The sequence below is a fragment of the Tiliqua scincoides genome, chromosome 8 (genome assembly GCF_035046505.1).
Source record: "Tiliqua scincoides isolate rTilSci1 chromosome 8, rTilSci1.hap2, whole genome shotgun sequence".
Taxonomy (NCBI): domain Eukaryota; kingdom Metazoa; phylum Chordata; class Lepidosauria; order Squamata; family Scincidae; genus Tiliqua; species Tiliqua scincoides.
In genome coordinates this window covers 25,598,532-25,626,460 of record NC_089828.1, presented here as the reverse complement: position 1 = coordinate 25,626,460, position 27,929 = coordinate 25,598,532, and the positions used below count along the sequence as shown (strand labels likewise).

The following is a 27,929-nucleotide window of genomic DNA, read 5'->3' as shown; positions in this document are numbered from 1 at the left end:
TTTTTCCACAATGGAGCTCCAGGTGGCATATTTGAGGTTGTCAGACTGTTTTTCAACTAGGCACTATTTTTTTTTCTCTCCCCAGCTGTCTAAAACCCATGAAAAATATTGTTCAGAGCTGTGACTCTTTATAAGTAACCTCCCAAAGTTCCTGCATGATGGTAGTGGTAGTTCTTACTGTTGTTTAATGACAGCACCAATCATACAAAATGCTTATGTAATTATCTGAAAGTACTGAAAGCTAATTAGAGCTGTTGCTTTGCCTGCAGAAAGTCCCAGGTTCAATCTCTGGTATTTGAAGGTAGGGCAGAGAAAAATTCTTAGCTGAAACCCTAGAGAGCTTCTTCTAATCAGTATTGACTGAGCTTGATGGACCAAAGATCTGATTCTTTATCAGGCAGTATCCCATGTTCTTCTGTATATAATATAAATATTCTTTACAACAGCCTGTAGTGATCCTTTCAGGATTATTCCGAAAGAGCTAAGATGCAGATGCTTAGAACAGTTTCTTACTAGCGCTGTTGAGGTGTGTTGTCTGTGCGTGCACGATCAAATGAATAATAAAAAGAGAATTTTTGCTGCTGATTTTTTTCCTCTTTTTCTGCTTGTGGTGAATTCTTTTAATTATCAGAAACAGTAGACTCTTGACAACCTAATCTCTTGTTTACACAATCACTGTTTATGCAAAAGCCTACAGGCCAAACAAATCTCTATATTACGCTCCTATCCAGATTGAATGTGGGGTTGTTATTTCAGGATTGCTACAGTTTATGGCTAAGCAATTTAATTGACAAACTTACTTGCAAGGTGCTAATCATTGTTATATCCATAGTGCAGCTTTGTTGCGGGGGGGGGGCTGAAGCAAAATGTGCAATAGTGACTTGCCACACATCCTATAAGTATGTATGAGCCATTAGTTATTTGATTTTTTTTTCCTGTAAACCGCTTTGGGAACTTTTTGTTGAAAAGCAGTGTATAAATACTGTTGTTGTTGTTGTTATTATGTGACTCACTTTCATCACTACTGTAGAAAGAGTAGTAGAAAGAGCCTCCGTCTGTTTGTACAGGACCTTTTTTCCTTACAAGTCTTAGGCTGCAGTTCTATAAACACTTACCCAAGAGTAAATCATTCTAGGTATGCTTATTGTAGAGACAGATCCATCAGACTTGGTGGGACTTACCTCTGAGTAAAGTTGCTTAAGTCTGCACTGTAACAGTGCAGTCCTATGCATGTAAGAAGTAAGCTCCATTGAATTAAGAAGTGAGTTCCATGACCGCCTTCTACCGTATATTCCGGCCTGCTCTCTTCGGTCATCAAAGGGGGCCCTGTTGGTTGTGCCGTCATCAAGAGAGGTTAGGGGGATGGCAGCCAGAAATAGGGCCTTCTCGGTGGTGGCGCCTGTATTGTAGAATTCCCTCCCCTTTGAGTTGAGAGCAGCTCCTTCATTGTTAACCTTCCAGCGAGGCCTGAAGACGTTTTCATTCCAGCAAGCCTTTGATGCCTGATGGCTGCTTTTAATGGTTTTTACAGCTGATTTTATTGCTGCTGGTTGTTTTTTTTCTATTTTATTGTTGTTTTAATGTATTTTATGATTTTTCAATGTTGTTAGCCACCTTGGGTGCCCTTTGGGGAGAAAGGCGGATTACATATCAAATAAATAAATAAATTCAGAGAAACTGACAGCCTAATCTTATGCATGTCTACTCAGAAGCAAGTCCCACTGAGTTAAGCGGGGCTTACTCTGAAATATGTCCATGATGCCACCTAAATAAAGTACTTTTAAGGTTTGATTCCCCTCCCACCTCCCAGTCCACATTCATGTTGACCATGTCAGTTCAATCCCACTATTGAATTCTTTCGTAGTGTGGTATGAGTTCAATCCCACTATTGAGTTCTTGCGTAGTGTGGTATGAACATAAGAAGCTGCATTGATCAGGTCTTTGAGCCATTTTGATAAATATTATCTTTGCTGACTGGCATTGGCTCTCTAAGGTCTGAGGCTGCGGTCCCTTTTCCAGCTGTAACGTCAGAGCTGTGTTGCAGTTTGCAGGAGATGAACCTAAGACCTTCTATGTGCAAAGTATCTGTTCCAGCACTGATCTGTGGGCACAGAATATGGTCCTCACTTGAGGCTGACATTCTTGGGGTTCAACTTTCCAGAAGTCAACCTTTTTTGAGAGTCTTCTGGCAGGACTGGGCCAAGCCATTTTGTTGCCTGCAGTGGAAAAGCAAATGACACATGCATGCCGCAAATACGCTCTAATGTGGAACATGGATCAGTGGGATGTTCTTTGCCATAATCTTCACTAATGCTTCACCTGTGTCAGAGAACTTCCGAATAATCTATGCCCCATGGATTATATCTATCGGACTCCCACCCTACTGGCACACCTTCGTAGCAAATGTTCCTCCTGTCTGGTTCAGCTATTGAGCCACCTCTGTCCTTGTTGAAATTGATATGCACCTATGAAGAGTGGATAGAAAAAGAGAGAGTGCTCTCTCTGAGTGTGCCGCTGCACTTGGTGTCTTTGTGACTCGGAAATGTAGTGAGTTAAAGATTTCAAGCCTGTTTTAGCTTGTGTTGGTGTAACATTGAGGGGAAAAAAAGAATCCTGAAAGTACATTGGTGTCAGCACTCCACCCACAGAAGCCTTACTGACGTCAATAAGAAGTCCACATGTATAACACGGCAGGATCAGGCTCTTGGCTTGGGTGTGTGTGATGTTGTTTTTCATGGTGCTTTAATGAACACGCCTTTCTTGAAATACCTGCAGTTCAGAGGCATGTTAGATAATCGCAGCACCTGGGCTGCTCTTGCAATGTTTGGGAAGCAGATGACCTCATGAAAGGGAAGATGCAAATAATTCTCCTTGGCATTCTTCTGTTCTATGCCTTTCGAAATGCAGTACTTTTGCTGCTACTTGGGGCTGGGCAAATGGAATGCCTGCCCCATTAGATAGTCCTGCTGGAGGGTGTTGAACCGACAGGGAATGGCTGTTGCTGTGTGTGGCTGCTGGAAGCTGGGTTGAGATGCTAGTCAGTTGACCACCTGTTGTGATTGTGGACCTATGTTAACAAATGATCCCATGAAGAATGCCCTTGTATAAATGTTATCAGGGCATTTATAAGAAACAGGGACGGGGAGATCATAGCTTGCTGATGGAGCACATGCTTTGCATTTGGGCGGTACCAGGTTAAATCTCTGGCATCTCTGATCAAAAAGATGACGGTAATAATGGTCTAGATAGATCTGAAGTTCTGGCTCTGTATAAGACAGCTTCATATGTTTTTAAGTGCACCACAAGTTCAGCTGATAACAACAGCAAGACTGAGGACATCTGGAAGGGACAGTTTCCTGGTCTAGAGACCAGACCTTTTAAACTTATTTTAAAACATTTTTGATCCTGCTTTCCTCCCAAATAAAGTGGGCATCCAAGGTAGCTCATGACAATGAATGTTGAAACACAATCGCAAATTAAAATACACATCCATAACTTACTGGCTAACTTGCCAATGTTGTGTTATTCCAGCCTGTGGCAGGTGGAACTCTTGGTACCACAGAGGTGACATTTCCATGATTGTTTTTGAGTAAGAAACAGTAGGAGTACATTCAGAGTAGCAGGAGAGATTCCTGGTATTTCTTATGTTCCTCTATATCCCAGTGCATTTAAGAGAAGAACCAACTTCTTTCCCAACACATCCCTTGCTTGTGCTAGAGGGTTAGGTGGAGGGGAAGGCTGTTGGTGGTGACCAGAATAATGGCAGTCTTAGTAAACTTTGCAAGTGTTTGTTGTTGGAGAGTGTAGAGGTGTGTCCAGTCCTGTTGTCTTTATGTTGAATAAGTAAGGAGAAACTAGAACCCAGCTTTAACCTGGTTGTTCATTCTTCCTTAGGCCTCCACACAAACAGCACCTCTCTAAAAGGTGTTCTTACAGAAACTACAACTCTCCAATCTTTTTTTTCCACCCCACCTCCCCCTTTGTCTGAATAGGCATCTTATTATTTTATTATTTTATTCATTGTTCACACCACCTTTCCTCCAAGGAGCTCCAGGGGTGGTGTACATGGTTCTTTTGTCCTCACAGCAACCTTGTGAAGTAGGTGAAGCTGAAAGTGACTGGTTCAGGGTCACCCAGGAAGCTTCGTGGCTGAATGGTGACTTGAACATGGATCTTCCAGGTCTACCTCCCAAACCATCCTGGCTTTCTTGATAATATAACATATGTATATGTTCGATATCTGATTGTATAACATAAATGTAGTGGTTTTAGAAAATCATTGGATTCTGTATGCTGCTTCATTGACATACCCAGGAGATAAGCTGACATTGTTTTTTGCTGCATCTGTTTGCATGTGTCCGAGGAACTCCTAGAAATAGTTAAAAATATTATATCTGACAACGAGGATGATTTAAGATATTCTCTTCATTTCCTCCATTGCTCTACACCATCAGGCAGGGAGCACATAACTTTAAAAACATTCACCTTTTGAGTATTTATCTCCTAAACTGTAACTGGCCATTACAACTGATAACTCAAAAAGATCAAGTGAGCTGCTTGTTCTCCCTTCACAATGTGCCTTTTTTCTTCAAGATTTATAACCAAGGAACACCCCTGTTCAAATGATTCTGCAGCTGTCTCAGAGACCTCTGCTATCTTCTTGTAGCTCTTTTCAGGTTGTGAGTCGATCATTCTGATGAAGGATTGCCTATTCTTAAACCGTTCTGTGAGTCCAAGCCAAAATGTGAAGACAGACTTGAGTTCACGCCTCCTTTCTGCCAATAACCTGGCCTAGACATCTCTAGATTCTGATTAATATTAACCATGGTTTGTTGTATCATGCTTGATTAAGATCCCAAATGTACCTTGTTAAACTTGCCCAGCTATTAAGCCTGGAGACGTTCACCACTGGTAAACTAGCAAGTTAATGGTTGGATGTCTGGTTCTCTGACCAGGAAACTGTCCCTTCAGGATGTCCCCAGACTTGCTGTTGTTTTCAGCCAAGCTTGTAATGTTAAAAACATTTGCAACTACCTTGAAGAATAGGGATACCCTAGTGAGACCTGCTTGTCCCCTTTGCAGCAGAGAGGTTAACAAGGTGGAGAAACTGTTTTATCCATGGTTTGCTCGGTGTAGATGCTCAATAATGATTAAAGTAAACCCTGGTTTGCAAACCCACCTCAAACCATAGTTTTATATTCTGGTTTGCGGTCAATGCGTAACCTTGATTTAGCTATTCAGATGTAACCTTTAACCACGGTCACGTCTGCATAGGGTCAATGCATAAAAACTTATTTGTATTGGTCAGGGTAGCCCTGGACATTCATATTTTTACACACACACAGAGTCTCTCTCCATGTTGTCATGGAGTCCTTCAGGACACTGGGTTTGAAAAATATACATGACATATGCTTTGAAAAATTAGGAATCCCAGTAGAAGAATCCAGAGAAGATAAAATGAAGAGTAGGGAAATCTTCCTGGTGAAGAGGCATTTCTAACTAATCAGCCCACTCTGTGTGTGCATGTATTCAGGGTAACCAATTGGAAGTCAGATTACTGTTTCCCAATTGGATTGACGGGTGCTCAGAGCTGAAGTTGTGTTGACTGAGTTTTCTGAAGATGGATCTCTTTTTCATATCCCTGAGCACTTCGGAGATTGTGTGACTTCTATGGAATGACAACTCAAGATCTTCATAGCCCGGTGGGCAAAGATGTAGTCATCAACAAGTTCCAGAATGCCATCTCAGCAGAGCAGGTTTCTCATTTCTTATCCTAGCATATTTTAGTCAAATGTAAATTCAAATTCTCCGGCTCAAAAAGAACAAACAATAGGTTGGGCAGTTTTATTCTGCATTGCACCTGTAGGGCTTGTCAAGCCTTATCTCAGTTGATGAAGTGTACTTGTGGCGTTTGTTACTCAATGAGTATTGCTCAAAATATGGTTTCTCCATATCATTATATAACAATTGCCTTCTGTTATATCATAAATCAATAAGCTCAGTCTGGGTTTCTAAATGTAAAACACATGCGCACACACTCTTCCTTGCCCCCCCCCAAAATTTGGCCATTTAGATTTGCACTGGAAACGGTTATTTGTGTGAGATATTAATAGCCAGTGTTTGGAAAATCTGATTGGAAAGGAAACCTTTTATGCTGAGAAAAATGAAAACGTCCATCTTAAAGAATTTCACAGTGATGAAGCTTCAGACTTTGCTAGTGTTAAAAAGTTGGGTATGGATGATGAGGATCGACACTGTATCCCTTTTCTGCTCTCTCTCCCAGGATACCATTTTTATACCAACCTTTTTTATTTTAGTCCTGTTGGGATTCAGCTTCAAGAAGCTCACCCACAGCTAGACTTTTCACCAGGGACAGACATTGCGTAAGCATCCAAATTGCCCGCCAAATGGCATGGAAATGTCATGGGCCTTGCCTGGAAATTAGTCCGAGCTTTGCCTGGAAACTTGTCATTGCCTTGAAATCTAGTGATTGCAGCCGTATTTTACTGTTGGAAGTGCGTGTCTGGGGTCAGTTTATATAATCAGGGGGATCAGGCAACCCTCCTCACAGTTTCTCATCAGCTGAGACAAGACTGGATGAACCTCTGTACGATGCAGGTCTTTGTCAGTTGTCGCTCCAACGCTGTGGAATAGCCTTCCATGGGCTGTGTGTTTGGCTCTAGTTTTAGGGTTGGGGTTCTGTTGCTGTTCTTGTTGATTCTGGATTTTCTTTTCTTTATAGACTTATCTGTCATCTTTTGTATGTGCAACCCATTTTATATTTTTAAAAAGTGGTATATAAATCCAGTAAGCCCATAGCTTTTCGTGGACAGTGCCTGTTGAAGATGGGGTGGCAAGTTGTGTTTTGAACACTCCCAAGTGAGGGTGCAGGGAGAGAGAAAGCAACCCTCCCTGTACATAGAAAACTAGCATGCTAGGGTGATGACTACACCAACCGTTTTCCCTGACATGCTGGTTTTCTGTATGCAAGGAGTCTCCCTCCTTCTGGGGAAGCGTTTAGATATGCAACCTCCCACCTGCAACTTCAAGTGGTTCAGTCCAGGAAAATCTTCACCACATGAGTGTGTTGATTGTGTAAGCCCGCCCTTGGAGAGAGGGTACCAAGTGCAATTTGGCGCTTCCTCCCCCTGCCCCCCCAAATGTGTGATCGCTTGTCCAGAGTGCGGAACATTGACTTATCAGGAGGGGGGCTACTTCAGAGAGTTGGCGTTAGTGAGGTTGTGAAGGAACAGTGACAATGAAAAATCCCAGCTAGCAAAGAACTTGCTGTACCGAAAACAGAAAATCATGGAGGAAGATGACTGGCAACCTGCATTGTCATTGCACTAGCTGCAATCCAGCTGAAAAGTTCAGCATTAGAGAGATCATAGTGTACTTTGTAGCAGACCAGCACATCAAAGGACTGATGTGGAACCAAAAGCTGCAGAGAGATGCAGCCAAGCCCCTGTGGATGAGAACAGAGATCTTTCTGCAAAGTGAAAAATGAGCCACTTTGGGGCAACTTTTACTCCATTATAACAAAAGGAAGGATGAGTAAGAAAAGGGATTCTGAAATAATCCCTGAGGCGTCATGTGAATATTTGGAGAAGCTGGCAACACAACCTGAGTATCCAAATAGATCAAGGGAATTTAATAGGTTGAGGGCTGACCTTTGTCAGTTTTTGTGCCCTTGGTGAAATGAAGTGTCACCTCCCTGTCCTGGAACTAGAGGTCTGGCTGTCATTGTTTCTCCATCCTATGTTGGCTTATGTTTAACCTGGGCTCACGCAATTTGAGTTCAGGACTTGAAATACTTGAAAATATTATTCAAGAAAGCTCCTAGAATCACAGAGTATTTTTTTTCCTCTCAAATATTCATAACCGGCCCATCTAGAAAAAGAGGGGCAGTGGCTTTCAGGTCAGATGGTTTGATTGCCAGGGCTTGAGCTCCAGTATTTCTTGCTTTAGAACATATATGGTGTCTTTATTTGCAGCTCTCGTGTATTAGCACATCTCTGACTGAGATCTGTGATCCTAGGACTGAAGCCATCCAATGAAACTAAGATTTAGTTTTAAAGTTTTAGGCCTTAGATTTAAGGCAGACAAGAGAAAGTTGCTCAAACAACAGCTAATTAAGTCATTTCTGCCCAATGTTGCATATATGCAACAAGGATCAAACATGTACACCTGTGGGCTGGGCAGAAATGGATTAATTCTATGGAATCCGCTCCCACCAGATGTGGAAGAAGAGCACAACCAGATGTGGTGATGGATATGGTTTAGATGACTTTAAAAGAGGGCCATGATGATTAAATAGAACTTCCATGTTCAGAGGTAGTTATGCCAGGTAGTTATACAGCTTGCTCGGAAGTGCCAGTGGAGCATGGAATACTGCCTGCTTGTGGACTTCTGGAGACATTTGGTTGACCATCGCAGGATGCTGACTGAATAGACCTGTAGACTTGGTGGTTTCAGCAGTGTTCTTTACGTTCTTATCCCCTCCATTTGGTGCACATCTGAATGGGAGCTTCAGGCATTCCCGGTCCGAGGTGCAAGAAAGTGGATACCTTTTTATACTAAGCACAGCCACTGCTCCTTTAAGTATAAATAGCTGTCAACTGGAGGACTGGATGTACTGAACTTATCCTAATGTTTTAACCCCTGCTAATTGGGTAAGAGGCACTTTTTCAAGTGGGTGCTCCTTTTTTTAGCAGGGGGAGAGTAACTGGCCCACCTCACCCCAGCACTGTCTGTTCTAGTGGCAGTCTGCTGGTATTCATTTGCATCTTTTTAGATTGTGAACCCTTTTGGGACAGGGAGCCATTTAGTTATTTGATTTTTCTCTGTAAACCGCTTTGTGAACTTTTAGTTGAAAAGCGGTATATAAATACTGTTAATAATAATAATAATAATGTTTTAGAAAGCCCCATGAAAATGCCCACTAGTGGAATGCTATGGTGCAGTGCCGTGCTGATAGCCACCAAAGTCCAGTCACCATGACTGGAGAGATGGCCGGTTCCTAATGGGCAGTTAGTTTGCAAGTATGGAAGAAGAACCTAATAGTTTTGCTCAGCAGGTTGCCTAGATTGAGGGTACATAGCAGACTGTGGAGCTCTTCAGTGGCATGGGATTGGTGCCTTGGGACAAACTGATTTGGACCAGAAGGATTATGTTATATTTAGTATCCTGGCTTGAATTTTGTTGCTGTTCAACCTCTGGTTGCTCCTTCAACAGGGAATCCCAGCCTGACCTGCAGAGGTTCTGGTTGGAGCCTCATGATACCTGAGAGAGTCCAGATTTCTGCTCATTCTTCACCTGGTGCTAGCCTCTGCAAAATACAGCCCTAGTCTGTCATCCCTATGCATCTAGTGATTAGACCAGCCATAAGTCTATACATTTGACAGCAATAGGTGGGCAGCATAGCTTTCTATAGGTTTGAGATCTAAAACACACTGTGGGGTGGAGCCAGCCTGTAGAAATCGAGCTGCTCAATGTCCATGGACTGCTAAATGTCCATGTGGCATGAAAATAAAACTGAGGAAAAAAAGACCAAAGTCTCTCTTTCCAAAGAAGCTCTTTGCACGCATTCTTAGTTACTGTTCCATCTAATATTAGGCAAGAGTCGGCCCCAAATATGTCTGGCTGCTATGCCGCAAAAGCCCACACAGACTGCCTTTTTTTTTTCTTTTTTTCTTTTTTTGCAGTATGGAAACTTAGGCATCTGTGTTTTTTGCTGACTCAAGTCTTCTGATGCATAGTATATTTTTAACAAGAAGTACAGATTTCCTGTGCTGGTGGTTAAATTAATAAGCCAGTGTCTGTCTTTGGATTTGCAAGAGTGAATAACCTGTGCCTGAAGAAACCATATTTTAAGGCAAGGTCTGCATAGCTTGTGATGCACCAAGCTGAATGTGGCCTGCCAGGTGCTTGAAATGCCCCCCCCCTCCACTCCACTCACTCCACTTTTTTTTTAGTTCCAGGGAAGTTAAACCAGATTAGCACTTAGCTGGGTGGGCTGCATTGAGCTTGGTTCGTCCCAAGTTGTGCGGATCTGTTCTGCCCAGTACTAACCTTGGCTATGTTCTGTTTATGCCCTTGAGCTAAGGACAAGCTTTTCAGATAGGGGCAGGGTGGGAGCTAAGGCCAAAAGGGGAGCATTGCCTAAAGACATCTAGGGCGCAATCCAAACTGCGCCCTATGCCATCCCAAGTCCCCTGGGCCAGCCTTCGAGGATTGCAAACCTGCCATTAAGCACATTTGCGCCTCCTTGGGAGGAAGCCAGGTCAACGCTCCGAGAAGCGCCGGCCTGCGGAGGCTGACGGAAGCCTCCGCGCCAGCTTCCGAGCCGACTCAAGGATGAAAGGTAGGCGTGGGGGGCAGGGAGGAGGAGGGAGTTGTTCCTGGGTGGGGGGAGGGAGGACCATGGGCAGCCCTGGGGACAGGTGTGGAACGAGAGGTGGGGCTGGGATCCGGCAATTATGCGAGATCCCAACCCCCCTTCCCGGGAACAACGTAGTGGCTTCAAGCAGCTCTGCTCTCCTCAGTCATATGCCACCTCACGAGGTGGAGCAAGTCCAAGGAGACCCATAGGTGCCAGCAACCCTTACCCAGGGGTAAGGGGAAAAGTTTCCCCTTACCTCTGGCTGAGCCGCTTCTGGCCACAATGCTGCACTGGATACAGCGCAAGCCTGGCTTGCCTGTTCCAGCGCAAGTTAGGATTGCACCCCTAGTAATTTTATTGTAGATTTGAACTTGGATCTCTAGGTCCACAGACCAACCTTTTAGCCATGATGCTACAGTAGCTTCTGGAACTCTTCATGTTACTGTCTTGAGTCACCTAGCATCTGTGACGCAGGTAGATTGCTTTATCCATGGGTGGGGCTGTTAAGCCACCACCTGCCTGCGAAGTATAGCAAAAGAGAATTGAGCTCTCTGGGCTTGGGGTGGTGTGTGGGAGCTGATTGTACGTTTGCACCTTCCAAAATCAAGTTCCATTTGCATCTGCGTATGGCTGGTGGCAGTTGCATAAGTAGACCAAAGGGTGGACAACCACATTGTGCAAAGTGTGCCTTCTGTGCAGATGACGTACTAGTCTCACTAGTTGTGAGACGGCCCTCACACATTGCAATCCACGTAGAGTGTTTGAAGGGATCCGACCCACAGAAGGACACCTCTGAAGGCTTTATTTCTGGGTAGGCAGAAAATGTTTGATTGACCAATCATGTTGTGTCCCCAGATCTCTTGCTTCAAAGGGTTCCCTTAAGCTCACAGTAGGTTTGCGGAAAATTTTTCCTCTACACAAATCTATCCTGATTTGTTCTTCCCTTGTGGCATTGATAGTAATGAATACAGCAAGGCTGTGGATTCCTTCTTTTTCTTGGTCTTTGTTCGCAGATTTTCAGAAAGAGGGTTTGTAACTATGGCTGCCTTCAAACAAGTTACTTAGTGCTGTATTTGTTTTCACAAGCTCTTGATCTGGCCCATGTGATACTTGGGCTCTCCAAGCACTTGTCCTTTCAGCAGCGCCGCTTCTGCTGAACCTCTGGGAGGGAGAGATGGAAGGAGGCAAGGAATGCTGCGGAAGAAAGGGCAGACCAAGAGGGGTGAATGAGGGGGACGCTGTCAAGGTGCTGGGAAAGCCCAATTATCTTTCAGGCCACCCTTTCAGCAGCGCTACTTCTGCCAAGGTGTCACTTTGTAGGCCACCTCTCAGCTGCTGAGCGGCGAACTAAAGCTGCGTCAGAAATCGATACGGCCAGTGTGTTAATTGGACTTTCTCATATCTTGAAGATATGATCAAGATTTGCATATTTTCTCTTCTGTCGTTTGCAACTAATGAGTTCCTATGTGAGAACAAAGTGCTTCTTTATGGCCATCATCTGCTTAATGACGTCACTTGGCAGGTACCATGATTGCTATTTGACCTGCTGCATGAAATGAGTTTGACAGCCCTGGGCTGCAGCACCAGCACTCTACAGCACCAGCGCCACCACTTCTTTCCACACTTCCTCTTTTGCCATGTCCCTGTATTTCTTTTCTGATCCTGGGGATGGCATGTTGCCTGAGGCACCAGTGGGGTCTTGGGCCAGCCCTGTCTATCCTCTCTTTTCAGCTGTTTTTGAAGCATTTGCCGCAAATATATTTGCCTTATTTCTGCCTCCTTCATGCTTCTGGGCAGCATCTGCCTCTCAGTATCATTTTAAAGCAGGGGTGCCCAAACCCCGGCCCTGGGGCCACTTGCGGCCCCCGAGGCCTCTCAATGCGGCCCTCAGGGAGCCCCCAGTCTCCAATGAGCCTCTGGCCCTCTGGAGCTTCGTTGGAGCCCACACTGGCCTGACGCAACTGCTCTCAGTGTGAGGGTGACTGTTTGACCTCTCACATTAGCTGTGGGATGAGGGTTCCCTCCACTGCTTGTTGTTTCACGTCTGTGATGCAGTAGCAGCAGCAAAGGAAAGGCCAGCCTTGCTTTGTGCAAGGCCTTTTATGGGCCTTGAGCTATTGTAAGACCTTCATTCATTCATATAAGTTCATCTTTAATATATTCATTTATGTAAACTTATGTAAATTTATTCAAATTTTAAATGAAAATTAATTCTGTTTTTCCCCGGCCCCCGACACAGTGTCAGAGAGACAATGTGGCCCTTCTGCCAAAAACTTTGGACACCCCTGTTTTAAAGTAAACCATTGTTGCTCTCACTGCCCTGTGCTTCATTTGCCTTCACTGATGTTTAAACTGACTGTGATGACTCATATGATTTTGTTGATGATGTTGCGTTAAATAATTTGTCACGATATCATTGATATTGGTAAATGAAATCATGGCAGTCAAATAGCAGTAAGAACAAATAAGACAATAAGGGTGAGATTTATATGACATATAAGGATTTATATGACATATAAATCATATATATTTGATTTAGCCACAATTTAAATTAACAAATGTTTGGTGTAGCACTCGTTCCAAATATACGAGAACAATGCCACAATTTCAGAGCTCTCATTTGTGTAATGCTTGCTCGAATGCTCCAGAATTTGGGTCAAGTATCATCGTCTTAAGATACTTTGATGGGGGGAAAATAAAAGTTTTAGCAAGTTTGTTTACTCCCTTCTCTCTTTGGTAATAAGTTTCGGGAATCTGGCAGCTCCAATTATTTAAATCTTGGAAAGACAAACTCTTGGAAAGAATAGCACTGAATGCTTTAAAATCCTCTTTCCAAAGTCCCTTCTGCTTAGCATACAAATTGAATTCACTCGATTAGCCTTCTAAAATGTTAAAGCTTCCCATAGTCACCAAATTCCGTTCCAGCACGCGGGCCAAGACCCGAGGCATTTTTCTGGGGAAACCTGTTCTTATTGGAGACGTCATCACCAAGCAGAACAATTTTGTTTTAATTTTAAGATTGATGTAACCAATCCTTTTCCTTAGGGTGGGTGCTTGCCAAGCATTGCTGCTCCGTATCTTCCATTCATTACGGAGTGGCTCGGAAACTGCTCCTGCACCGGTTCAGTTGAAATGAATGGAAACTGTAGTACTGCAGTTCTTGGCTGGCGATGCCTGTAATATTTGCTTTCTTTTTTAATGTGATATCTTAAATTGTTTCCAGTCCACTTCTCTGCACCTGAGAGCTAGTGTTCCTCATTGACCATGGGAGTTGGGAGTAAATCGTGCTTGGGCTGTGAGCTTCCTAGGTGGCCTTGAGCAATCTGTACTCTAGTAAGAACTGCCATTCTCATTGTGGACTGCAGCAACTGTTACCCTGCACATGCCTGATCTTGTATGATCTCAGAAGCTAAGCAGGTTCAGGCCTGGTTAGTACTTGGATGGGAGACCGTTTGGGAATACCGGGTGCTGTAGGCTTATACCATAGTCTTTTGAGACTGAAGGTTGCCAACCAACCATTCTCATTGTGGGTACGATAATCCTGATATACATTGTAGAGTTATTGTACAGATTATTGGGAGAGTGTACATTTGTTTATTATGATTTTTTTTTGCCTTGCCTCTCAGTCGAAGCTTTCTTGAGGCAGCTAACAATTTTTTTTAAGAAAACATTAAGCACACAATAAAAGATACATTTAGAATGGCATAAAAATCATAAATAATGAAATGGACTTGGTTGGCAGCAGCAATACAATCAAACACTGGTAAAAGCTAGAGAAAAACAGCCTCCCACCTTAACTGCTGCCTAAACTAACTTAACAGAGGATTCTTGATGACAGGGCTGGCCAAAGACTTCTTGATGCCAGAGGCAGTGCATCAAATGCTACCCCTCCTTATCACCTCTGCTGCTTCTCTAGAGACACTCCTTTTCTGTTAGGTTTCTTTCTTATGCTTCAAATTTGGGTGTGGGAGGAGGTGTAGCAGTGGAGGTGCATCCCTCAGCAGTCTACCACTTGTGACTGCTCAGCCTCATGGACAAGCCAGCCCTCCCTGATGAATGGACAGAGATCTGGAATTCTAAACATGAGGGGTCACAACTGAAAAGGCCCTGCTCTGTGATCAGAACAGCACCTCAGAAGGGAGAATATCTTAACAATTGGGAAGGCTCACCTAAGAGCCAGCTGCCCCTTCCATATTTGTGGCATGCTGAAAAGAGCTTGCCAGTAAAGTCTAGCAGGCCGCTGGAAACTGGAGAAACCTGCCTGGTTTTTCTGTAGTTCTGTGTCTGCAAAGCTGTGAGGAGGGAAGGAGGATAGGAGGATTTAGCAAGCCACAATACTCGGCTGTGACTAGCTTGCTGCATCGCAAGCTATGAAGGCCTGGGTTGTGTGAAGTGTTTTGAATGTTCTACAGGGAAATGGAGATGCTCTTGTAGTTGTCAATGTTTGTGCCCAGCATCTAAAGGCATGGATGCAAACCTGTAGTGTCCCCTTTACGTAACTCGGTCCATTTTGCTCTTGGCCTTTGATTCAGGCTGCCATGGGTGATCATGTCTTGCAGAGCCCCAATTCACTTCATGGGGGCGTGCACAGCAGAGCTTCCCACTAGGTTGTGCCCCTGGTTAAAAGTGATGTTGATGTAAAGGAAGTTATCCCATTTGCAGCTGAGACTGTGAGGGACCAGCAACCTTGTGATAGTTCACGGCAGAGGTGAGATTCATATTGGGAAAGTCCTGATTAGCAGCTCGATCCTTTAGCCAGGAGACTACACTTGTTCATTGTGAAATCCCAGAATGTCTCGTTCTGCCTCCTAAAAGATATCCCAGCCCCACTCCTTGAAGCTTAGCAAAACCACCTCTGCAATCAGTGCCAGTTTTTCCTCCCTGAAGGACAGCAGCTTTTACTTTGAGGAAAAATGCACCAATATCCACGTCCGGCATGTAGAGCGCATACCGTTTCCAGATGCTTTTCTGCCCTTTGCAACCTGCTCTAGCATTTTCTGTGCAGGAAGCCATCAAAACGCTTATACTGGGGTACAAAAAGGGATCTTCAAATGTTTGTCCTGGCTTGGAACTCTTAATTGCAGGAGAAATGTGGTCCACAGATTCTTTAAGGAGGGGAAAAGGAGTGTGAATGGCGGCCACATCTTAAAAGAGTGATTTTCTTATTGTTCTTTTCTTATTTCTTATTGTAACGGATAAGCTCCTTAAAATGTCTGAAATATTCTGGTCCAAAATATTGAATTTGTTGTTGGAAGCAAAAGCGCTTCTTTAGAAATAAGAACAAAAATAGTTTCTGGCAGAAGGTTAATCAAAATTCAGCTTTGTTCAAATAATTTGATAATGATCAGAATTGGCAGGCATGAGGCTGAAAGCTTCAATGTACATTTTTCTTTAAATCAAAAGAAGATTTACAGAAGTACAGCAGCCGCTTTTTACCTTTACGTGCCTTGCCTTTTACTGCCACCTGACTCTGAAATTAAGTGCTTGAAGCTTTTTCTGACATGGAGTTAAATGATGAGAAAAGCTTCAATGGCTTAATTTCGGTGTGTCAAGCTACCTGTTCTGAGGCACAGGGTCAGGGGAGAAAGGAACCCAGTGACAACCTGACCACGAGTAGGTGTAGGGCTGGCTGCTATTATGAATAATTGCTTACCTGAGGTAGTACTTTCTTCTGTGACAAGATTTGTTTCAGTCTTATATTATGTTCTGCCCTTACAACAACCCACAAAGGCAGATCCCTGATTGTTCCCATTTTAGAGATGAGGAAGTGAGCCTCGGAGAGGGTGACTTGCAGTGTGGGATGTGAACCCAGCTATTTGACATCCAAGACCAGCTGTGGGCATCACACCATGGTTGAATTCCAAAGACTATAAAAATGTAGAATCTCATTCTGTCCTGAGATAAAAGAGGTTCAGGTATTGTATGTTTTACTTGGGTCAAGAGATGTCAGTTATGTGGCTTACTGAAGGGGTCATTTCCATGTATTGAAGATCAGCAAGGCAGTCAATTCTTTCATGGAGACTTCTTGCTCGCCAAAACTGATTCCCTTAGTTGTACCTAAAGCACAAAGATCTGTTGAGGTTCAGAAGAGTATGCATCAGTATGTCTCATTTTCTTGCCTGCTTTCTGAATTTCCTCCTCAATGGCTCAGTCTTTATGCACTCTTCGTCCGCTACCTCTAGCCAAGGCTGTATGTATTTCGTGTTTCTGTTGGAGTTAAGAAAAACCACCCAACAGCTGCAGAATGCAGTTTTCTCAGAACCTTGGCTCGCTCTTTCTCTCTTGCCACTTTCTTGTCCATCAGATCGCAAAGAGGGAGAATGATGGAAAGTTGGAAAGGACATTGGAAAAGTCATCTAGTCCAACTCCCTGTTCGATGCAGGCAACTGCTACAGTTTCCCTGAAAACGTGGCCATCCAACCTCTGCTTGAAAACCTCTGTCATGGGACAGTCCATTTCCACACAAGGCGGTCTGTCTCAGTGCTGGATAGTCTTACCGTCAGGACTTCTTTCTCATATGTGACCAGAATCCTCTCCAGTTTTCCAGTGCTCTTAAAATGTGGTGCCCCAAAACTGTATGCGCCATTCCATGTGAGGTCTAACTAGTGCAGTTGCTTGAATGTTTGTGGGCAATGCCTAATAGCCAGAAATAAAGTGATTGAAGGTGGAGATTGAGTGACATTTTGCCGTGCCCCCCCATGGCAGCAGAAATTACACAGAGTAAGATAATTTGCATGATGTATATTGCTTGCAGAATTCCGTTTTTCTTCGTGCAAAATATGGGGTGTCTTAGTGCAGAATTTGGACTCTGCCCTGCCGCTGTCTACTTCTCATTGACCTGTACTCACTCAGTTCTCTTGCTTGCAGCGAGTACCAAGCAACATATTAAGGCCAAGGCCCAGTTCTGCCGTCACTTATCTTTTCATGCAGAAGAGCTTTTACTGAAGAGTCTGGAATGTCTTTTAACTGTCGTCGTCTACCCATGTTATTGAGAATGTTATCCTTTTCCAAAATACACTTTCATAGATCTGGTGCCTAGGAAAATTAAACTTAATAGGAAGTGGCCATCATTCTGCAAGTGAAATATATATACAGCTCAAGAGAGCATACCTGATAAATCAGATTATTTCCCAGGTAACCATGTGAAATTCCTTTGCAGTCTCTGTTTCTTTCTCCTCCTCCTCCTCCTGAGTGCATGTTACATAATTGCATGTTGCAAACTGGTTTCCTTGCATCAGGAAGACATTTAATGTGAGGCATTATTTTGAAGTGAGGCAGTCAGACTTTCGATGCGAAGCAGTATTTGCCTGCTGGAATATTTCTGAAGATGCAGGTGAACATACGCTTGGAAATGGAGCTGTAGTGGTGGTTCTTGGTATTGGCCATAACTGGGAAAACTAGGACCTGTCTTTGCCTGGCAGAGGCAACCCTTCCATGAGGAAAGATGAGGTGACTGCTTTGGGTGGTGGGTTTTGGGTGCCCAAATGGGAGACAGACACATGGCACAATCCACTGGGAATAGATGGATAGATAGATTCTGTGTGAGTCTCACAAACAAGAACTATACAAGAGCATATGAAGCCAGATGGTGGGTTGCAGCTGAATGCGTGCCTGATGTGTCTCACAAATTCAGGCCTTTGCTGCAGAGTCTGGTTCCATGAGGTGCAATGGTTATGCTCCTAGATAGGGCTTTTACTAATTTTGACTTGAGTAAAGTCAGGTGGGCAGGTACATTTAGTGCCCAGTCCAATTCAGCTTTCCAGTGCTGAAGCAGCCATGCCAGTGGGCATGTGTTGCATCCTGTGGTGGCAGGGGATGATCCCAGAGGCTTCCACAAGGTAAGGGAATGTTTGTTCCTTACCTCAAGGTTCCATTGAGGCTACATCAGCACTAGAAAGTGAGATAGGAATGGGTCCCTAGTCATGTACCTGGACTAGGGTGGGGCCATGGACATCTGTACCCAGATCTGGGCCTGTAGAGCAGGGGTGGCCAAAGTTTTCAGCAGGAGGGCCACATTGTCTCTCTGACACTGTGTCGGGGGCCAGGGGGGAAAAGAATTAATTTACATTTAAAATTTGAATAAATTTACATAAGTTTACATAAATGAATATATTAAAGATGAACTTATATGAATGAATGAAGGTCTTACAATAGCTCAAGGCCCATAAAAGGCCTTGCACAAAACAAGGCTGGCCTTTCCTTTGCTGCTGCTACTGCATCACAGACGTGAAACAACAAGCAGTGGAGGGAGCCCTCATCCCACAGCTAACGTGAGAGGTCAAACAGTCGCCCTCAAGCTGAGAGCAGTTGCGTCAGGCCAGTGTGGGCTCCAACGAAGCTCCAGAGGGCTAGAAGCTCATTGGAGACTGGGGGCTCCCTGAGGGCCGCATTGAGAGGCCTCGGGGGCCGCAAGTGGCCCCAGGGCCGGGGTTTGGGCACCCCTGCTGTAGAGCATCCTGCTCAGGATCTATGAGGGCAGGAGCTTGAGTTTAGAAGCTGGAGTCAGAAACAACTGGAGTGCAGCAACTAGACAATGTTGCTCTTTGGAGTAAAAACAGAAGGCCAGTCTTGCTGTCCTTAGATCAGTGTCAATCCAGAGACTTTCAACTGATGGCCAATCGCAGGGATCAATGTTGCATGCCTCTAGTTTATCCTCTTTTTTGCCTGGAAAAGGAACACACACAGTTCTTGGTAGCTCACTAGGTTGGGTGCTGACCTCAGCCCAGAAAGTTTCTAGTTCAAGGCCCAGAGCTTTTGACAGAGCATCATATTTTATGTTCCCTAGGGCCACCATGTTTAATCAGTTAGATTAATTTGATTTTTAAAGCTTTTCATTAAAAAGTGCCCCCAATTAAAGAAGTGGCAGATTTAAAATGCATTTAATACTAAACTGACGATGGCAAGGTGTCTTAAAAGAACAGCCCCCCCCATCTCTATCACAGGAAGGACAGTCTCTTCTAAAATAAATCACTGCTGCAAAAGATGTACCCAGCCTCTGAAAAGAATGAAAATAGGCTTCCTGTTTCAGAACTACTTTTACCCCTATCCAAATTGATTTGATCAATTGATTTGTATGACTGAAACTGATACACTCACATTGACACTTCCTGCAATCCTATACAAATTTTTCTGGGAGTAATCCCCACTGAACATAGTGTGACTTCCTTTTGAGTAAACATTTTGAGTAAAATAGGATTCAGCTATAAGAGTTCTTAGGCATCAGACCTCATGTGATTCTGGGAGGGATACTGTTCTTGCTTTAGAATAACTGTATATACAAATTTTGTTTATAGTTACCTCTGAAGAAAAGGGTCTGCAACTAACTGTAAAGGCGCGAGTTGATTGGTAGCACTAGTTACTACTTGCGCTCAATAGCAAATTGTGATTCCCCTTCTCTTTTGCTCCTGTTTGGATGCTGCTCCTCTTTTTTTCCCCCCACTCTCTTTTCTTTATCTACTTTTCAATAGTTAGGATACGTCAGACAAATACGTTCAGGTGAGTGAATTAAATGACATCAATTGCAAACCCTGGTTGCTGCAGTGGAATGTTTAGTATGCTCTCAAGGATGTATTTCCAGTAATGAGGTTGGAGTGGGGTAGAACTCTTTGCAATACGTGGGCAATTTTTGTGCACCCTCCAAAACATGTAAGTGACCCAGAGCAGTCTCTGAACCTCCCGTCCCAATTGCAGTAAGAGGGTGATGCTGTTATTTAACCGGTTTAATGTGTTGATTCAATGCTATGTTTAGTGTTTAATGATTATGAGCATCAGGGGTGAGGCAGTCAGCTTGTAAATAGGCAGTACAAGCTTTATCTGTCTGGATAAAACTTGCAATAATTTTTGTGTGTGTGTGGGGGGGTCTCTTTACTTAGCACAAGCCCCTATTTCTTTTGGTGAATTCTTGCCTTTCCCCAGAACGGTTCTGTTTCCAGCCTCTTCCAGTAGTCCATGACAAATCTCTCATTAAACAAACTCTGTACTGATTGTGCAAACGACTCAAAGCGAAACAAAGCATGAAGTGAAATGTCAATCCTCAACTGCTTAATTGGTCGCAGTTTCAAGTTCCTGGGTAGCTGGTTGCAGAATCTATGGGGGGAAAAAATCCCAAATTTGTGTTTCCAGGATGGAAAGCAAAGGTGTGTATCTGCTATTTTTGGATCCTTTGGGTGCATCTTCAAATAGTAGGTGATGAGCCCTTTACTGCAATACAGCATCTTGGGTCAAGATCTTGCTTTCCTTAGTTCTCTCTTCCTGGTTTTCGCTTCGTCTATGAAGGCTTTTTAAATTCTTCAAATGTGCAATTTATTTTTTTTTTGCTTATCATTTTCCTCTTCCACATTGTGTTGTACTTTCTCTTTCAAATAGAACCGGCTTTTTAAAAAGTACTATATGGAATATTCAAATAATACATTGCTTTTGTCAAATTTCCCCAATTGTTGCTGGAGACATAAATGATATCTCCCGTACCTGCCTTTTAAGTAGCACCATGAACTCTTTGGAAGGCACAGAGCTGTGGGCTTCTGTCTGCCATTGAACAGCAGCATGGGTTTGCGCTACCCAATCACCTTTTCTTCCCAACTGCAAAGGAACGAGGCAGAGGGTTTTTTTTCCACCCCAAGCTTTGAGAAAAGCTGCGTATCAACATTTCAGCCCCACGATCTCTGCTGGCCTCTTGTAAGACGTGTCCTCATTTGCCCTCCATGCTCAGATACTCGCAGAACAGAGAAAGGATTATGTTCCGACTAGGATACTTGATACGGGGCAGGCAAGTTCATTCTCTCACAGTGGCTCTTTGCCAATGCGGTATTGTCCCTCTGGCATTCGGTGACTGTCATTGCTGGAGAAAGCCGTATTTATGTGAAACATGTTACTAGCCGAACGAAACAGGGTGTTGTGGGAAGCTGCAGCCGTGCAGAGACGTTGAATAACATGTCAATATCTTTGCACTTTGGGGGGGCTTGTTTTCTTTTTCTGCTTTGTGTGGCTCTGGAATGCCATCATTATATTGGTATTATCTATTCTGACTGATGTTGTGTTTATACAGTAGGTGATGCTTTCCAGGACGTTGTCATGTCAACTGCAGTGATATAGGTTAAAAAAATGGAATAATATCTTCGTAAATACAAATTCTTACTGGTGCTGTGTAAATAACACTTGGATACATTAGCCCAGAAACAGGTCATTCTGCCCAGTCTTCTGCTTTCCATTATGAGGGTTGAGTTCAGAAGCCTCTCGGGTCCATGTTGGGCACACCCAGTGGCAAAGATGGAGGCAGGACTGTTTTTTGTTAGTTGACACGATTTGCACTGGGGCTAGAAAAGGGCTGCCTCCATCTAGGGTTGCCAACTGACTAGGAAAAAGAACTCTGGAGTGTTCTTGCACCCTTAACTGCAGTGAGAAGTGCAGAAATCAGCAGGCGAAGTGTTTCATAGGGCAGAGAGAAGCAGGATTGCTTACTAAGGGCCCAGTCCTAAAGAGTGTGTGCCAGCCTACCACAGATGTGCACTGTTGGTAGCACCTAGCTACCAGGTGGAGCACCGGGGCTCCTAGCACCAGTGGTGCACCTGGGCTCTGCTGCTCGGTGGTTGCGCAGACCGCCGGGCAGCGGAGACGTAGATGGGGGCATGGGGGGAGGCGAAGAGAGTGCAGGGAGGAGGCGTGCTGGGGATGGAGTGGGGCAGGAAGGAGGTGGGATCCTGAGCCTCTGTGTCATGCTGTCCATCCAACATCCTTGGGTCGGCGTAGAATCGAGTAGCCCCATTGTGGGTTTTGCAAACCATTGTAGGGCTACTCGCTTTACCTGGGAGGGCGAAAGTGACGACAGCTGCCTGGGGTGTGCTGGATGCAGCAGCAGCCATTTTCGGAGCTACTGCAGCTCTGCACCCTGGGCTGCTCAGGTTTGGGCTGTAATGCCTCTGCACACCAGGCTGCTGTTAAAGGCATGGCAATCTAACTTTCATTGGTTATGTTTCCCAGGTGCTTCCCAGAGCCTGGCCACTATTGAGATTAAGGGTACTGAACTAGTAGCTTCCTTGGTTTGTTCCAGCAAGCAACACTTACGTTTTTCACCGAAGGGAGTAAAGTTGTTGCTGCTTCCTTTGAGTTATGTGTACAGTACTGACTCTTGATGAAAGCTACCCTTTGGATGAAGTCCAATGAATGTGCAGTAGCAAAGTGGCCTATATTGTCAGTTCCATCTGTTGGTCCACTTCGATGACTTGGAGTGCTCATCTTACCTGCACACTTTAGCCAGGGTCTTTAGCCACTTTGGGTCTACCTATAACATTTTTGCAGTATTCAAACCATCTTTTGAAACACCACTGAAGCTGAGGAGCAGAAGTTTATTCCTAGGGCTTTCATGCCCTGGCATCTTAATAATAGATAGTTGTTCAACACTGAAGTTCAGCACAGGTGTTGCTGCTCAGTGCATTCTGGGAGCAGACCATTGGTACTCAAGTCTCTCTGAACACTTTTCCACCCTCCCTGGGGAGGTCTGTGTCTGCCTATGGCCTAGATTAATTTTGTACCGTCACATGAAAACAAGAAGAGTTGTGCTTGCGCTAATCCTCCACAGAGATTTCTGACTGAGGGCGCAATCCTAACCCACTTTCCAGCACTGACATAAGGGCAGTGCAGCTCCAAAGTAAGGGAACAAACATTCCCTTTCTTTGAGGAGGCCTCCGTGAGTGCCACCCAACTGTGGGATGCAGCACATGCTCCATTGTCATAGCTATATCAGCACTGGAAAGTTGATTAGGATTTGGGCCTGAATTGGGTATAGTCAGAAACTTTGTTGATGAAATGCTACCACCTTTCTCATATATATATATATATATATATCCTTTCTCGTATATATATCACATGAAAGTGACATTGCTCTGTAGCCATTGTTCCCTTTGTCATGCATCCCAGTCAAATCTATGGATGGCATAGCTATGATGCACTGATTTATTTTCATAGTTCAGAGGTTGAGCTTGTCACATCTCTTGAGCTGGGCAAGAGCAGATTAAACGTTTATGGGTGTCCACCCACAATTACAACAGTGGCATCCTGTAATTGCTTGGAGTCAATTTCTCTTCTTATATAAAAAAACCAGGGCAATCCAGGACAAACAGTGGTAGCTTCTCAAACCTCCTAGCTTTCCTCCAACCTGGTTCGTTTTAGTGGCTTAAACAGAAGCAATGTTTACAGCATGTAGACCATATTTTTATCCTTTATTCTTACCCTTTATTTTACAAACCTTCCATCACCTTTTGGAGCAGATGCTCCTTTAAGGTCATTTTATTTCATTTTCAAATCAGCCTTCTTTATCTTAGGAACAATGCCATAAGCATTAAGGGCAAGCAAAGCTTATTTAGAGTGAGGGTCCACCTTGAACAATGAAGGGCAGCCACTGATCCTTAAGTTTGCAAGGGTAGGCATACTTGTAACATCTCAAGAATCACTGACGCCAAGGGAAAGTCTGGACCATGAGGTCTAGGGAACCAAGCTGCAGTTTTACAGGAGCTCAAGAGCTGCTAAGAAGTCCTGCCCCATGCTAGCCCCTCAGGGCAACCCTGAGCTTCCCAGAATGTCACTGCCAGTTGTGGGATGATTCAGAGGCAGAGCTGTGCCTGCTGAGTAACTTGAGGCTTGCCTCTTTAAAAAGACTGACATTCCCTGCTATTCTTGGGAGAATCACGGCCTTCTTACAGTCATCCTCAGGCCAAGGTAGGGACGGGTGGGGCCTGATGTTATTTCAGCTCTTAGTTGGGAGCCTGACACTGCTGGTACAACAAGTCTCTCCAGACCAGTTCCTAGATCTTCTGCAAGACTGCACTTTGCCAGCTGCTTCCCAGACCTTCTTGCCCTGAGGACCACCTGCCCTTCTATAGGTGATCTCTGCTTATACCCCCACTCTACCTGTTCGGCACACAGATGGAGGCAACCTATTTTTCAACCATAGCTGAGGCCAGTGTTTAACTTCTTATTCTCTTACAATACACGCATGACTTGGGCTGCATGTTTGTTGATTGCCAGATGCAGGGGAGGGTACCAGGATGCAGGTTGTGTCTGTTGTCTTGTGTGCTCCCTGAAGCATTTGGTGGGCCACTGTGAGATACAGGAAGCTGGACTAGATGGGCCTTTGGCCTGATCCAGCGGGGCTCTTCTTATGTTCTTAACCAATTCCTGCTTCTGTATCAGTGATTAGGATTTGATTCCCCACATTACCTTCAGAGTGAGCATAACAGCTTGTTCAAGGGCAAGCAGGACAACTGATCTAGAGGGGATGATCTTATATCCCCTCTATATAAGTACATAAGTATATAAGAATATAAGTACAGGTGTGCGCCTTATCCGTGGGGTTTCCCCCGCGTTTTCATGAAACCACAGATATGGGTGAATGCCTACCCCTACCTTCTGGAGGCAAGGAGAGCAAAGCTTCCCTCGCCTCTGGAGGGGGTGCGCACATGGGGCACCCCATGGACCCAATCCACAGATAAGTGAATCCGCTAATATGGGATCCACGGATACAGGGAACCCCCCCTGTATCTACAAAGACTGCAGGCAGTAGGCATTCTCTTGAGAAGTGTCCCATCTTCAACAGCACACTGTAGAAAATGCTTCTGCTAGGATGGCATCTGTTGTGACAGATGTACGCACTGTCTAAAAATAAAGCAATTGTAGTGTTATTTTTTTTCCAAACTTTTGTCTTATTCAGAATTCATTTGATCAACCAACTAAGATGTCTTTACTTGGGTAACAGCTCTAGTTATCCTGCAGCCTATCAGGGCTGTTTATGTAGAGACATTTTGTTTCCTGTTCCCCATGCTCAGGGACACCGGGTTCATGGGGTCATGGTTAGTGCATATATTCAAATATAGCTGATTTTCAATACACTACTGAGATAAAGCAGCCCACTCGCTAGGTTAGGTTGCCTATCACTGGTATATGGTCTGCTGCTTAAATAGGCTTTTTCTTTGGTTGCTATTTGCTTTTGGAATTGTTAGTGTTATTTTGATTCTAAACCCTGAGCTGCAAATCAGGGCTTCCTCCAGTTCAAATCTCACCTCCGCCATGACCTCAGTAGGTTGCTGGCTTAGGCAAGCCACGTCTTCTCATTCTTGGCTGTGATATGAAGATAATGATACTCATTTCCCTTACAGGGTTGTTATAAGGTTTATATCAAGGAAATACATATGAAGAAGTGCTTTGATCACTTGAAAGGCTATATAAATACTGTTCTGTGCAGGAGAAAGGCAGTAAATAAAACTTTTAAAAACAAATAAAATGTGCTTTGTTATGATCTCTGAGATTCAGCAAAAATACCCTCCGAGGCTGCAATCTGTACGCTCTAACTTAGGAGCCAATTCAAGTAATCTCAGTTGGGACTGACTTCTGAGTAGGCTTACCTAAGATTGCCTTGTAAATGGTATTAACAGCTTCATTGGGTTCCTACAACGACACCATAAAGGGAAGTGTTTGATGGCAACCCTCTGGAACAACTTTCTGCTACAAACATGCCAAAGTCTAAAACGGAGGACTTTTTGGGAAGTATTGTAAGATGTACCTGTTTGGACTGGACTTTGGAGTTTAAAGTAAACAGGCTTACAGTCGGCAAATGTTCAGTGATGCTTTCATGTTGGTGAAATATCCTGTTGGCTGAGATCAGAGGCCCAGCTTGTACATCATTCTGTTTTAGGAATTACCCTGGACATTCACAATTAGGGCACGAAAGCCACATGTCTTCTTTGTTGCTTGTCCTCAGCCTTGGTTCTTTGAGTGTCTTGAACGTGGAGGTTACATTTAGCTGTTGTGGTGGACGAACATTAGTGGACCCATCCACAATTCATTTGTGTGCTCTGTTTTATCAAACTTGTTACTTTCTTTCTGCTTCTGATAACCTGATTGGTTATCAGTAATAACCAATTACTGGTTATTGGGTGCCTGTAATATCCTGGGTGCCTGGTATTATCCTGGGCCATCCTGAACTGTGTTGAAATTGCCCTGTTAAAGCAAGACGCTTCATGTTATGCGATATTGAGAAAATTGACTGCAGACTGTGGAATGACTACAGTATTTCTAGTCGTGTGACTTTCTTAGGATTTTAACATGGTGGGAGACTCTGCCTCTCCCATCCTGGGGATGCGAACTTTTGTTTGAACAGAAGCTAATACGAAACAGATTTTAACACTGTGGCTAATTCCTTTCAACTGAGCTGGTGTTGGCAATTATGAAATAGGCTAGACATTGGCAAGAGCATAAGGAGTAATTATAGGCTTCCTAAATCTGCAGAGTATAAATAATTACACGTTTAAAAATGTTATTGTGAGCTGCAATTTATACCGAAATTTTATCTTGGGTTTTTTTTTTTTTTTTCCTTTTGGAAGCTGTGAAGCACAAATCCTTCCTGCGCCACTGTGATTTTGGTGGCAGTGCCTCTTCAAGATGCTGTAGCTATAGGGCATGATCTAATGGGTTCAGGCCTCCTTGAAGTGAATGGGAGCTGCTCTCCATGTACGTGATGGGAAGGTCTTTTATACATTGCACTTTTCACTTATAGCCCTGCTGAAAGTCATTATAATGACTCGCACTCACACCTCTATGTAGAATGAGAGTCCCTTAGTATTGAGTAATAATGGAAGACTACAAAATTTGTTTTTTCACTGGAAAAGTGGATAGTCTAGTTACACTGTCCTTGATAAAAGTACAGCAGGTTTAAGTATGAACACAGCAAATAGTTCCTCACTTGTCTGTCTTTGGTGAGTAAGACTTGCCTCTTGGCAAAACTGGGACAGTTTTGTTTTTTGTTTTTAGTTCATGAAGGTGCCATAGATTTACAGGTTTATCTGGATACCGGGCAAACATATTAGTAATTGTTTTTTGTGGGCTAGTAAATTTGTACCACTGGCTTAGTGATAATGTCTCTACAGTGGCATTCCTTGAAATGAAAAATAATATTGAATTCCTAAATTGCTTCTGGGTTCTTTTTCAAGGTGCTAGTTATTGTCCTTAAAGCCCTAAACAGTTGAGGTTTGGGATATTTGAATCGCTGTCTCCTGCCCTATAAACATAAGGTCCTTTATAGCAGCATGAAAGTTGGGCCACCATCACATGCTTCTGGGCCGCTGCCACAGTGGTGTGATGCGTGCAGCAGTGGCTCCAGAAGCTTCCGCTGTCACTTGTTAGTTGGTAGATGAAGGCATGCCATGGGTGGGGGCAGGAGGTGTTCTGGGGTGGGGAGAAGGATCCCAGCGACACCAGCATTCACCAGGATCCTGTCCCCTCTTTTGGCACCCTCCCCACCCACTTTCTCTCTTCAGACTTACACCAGCAAAATGGCTGGCATAGGTCCAAGCAGACCCATAGGTAATTGGGCAACCTATGGAGATGGGTAAGTAAAAAATAAGTTTATTTACCTGCTGTTGGCTGTCCAGTCGCCCTCCCCCACCCTGAATGCAGCGCACACTCCATCAGCACATCATCATTGGTGCCAACGATGGGAGATAGGATTAGGCAGTAAATCTCTGTTGTTCTTGAAATGTTGATAATGGCTTTGTTTGTCAGT

General features: G+C 44.0%; 1 protein-coding gene and 1 pseudogene across 3 annotated transcripts in view; both read left to right on the top strand.

Annotated features, from left to right (window-relative positions):
* Nucleotides 1-27,929, top strand: part of RORA (RAR related orphan receptor A) — a 442,115-nt gene that overhangs the window by 360,886 nt on the left and 53,300 nt on the right. The gene's annotated exons all lie outside the window — the stretch shown is intronic.
* LOC136659633 (5S ribosomal RNA) lies at nt 13,739-13,858 on the top strand (annotated as a pseudogene).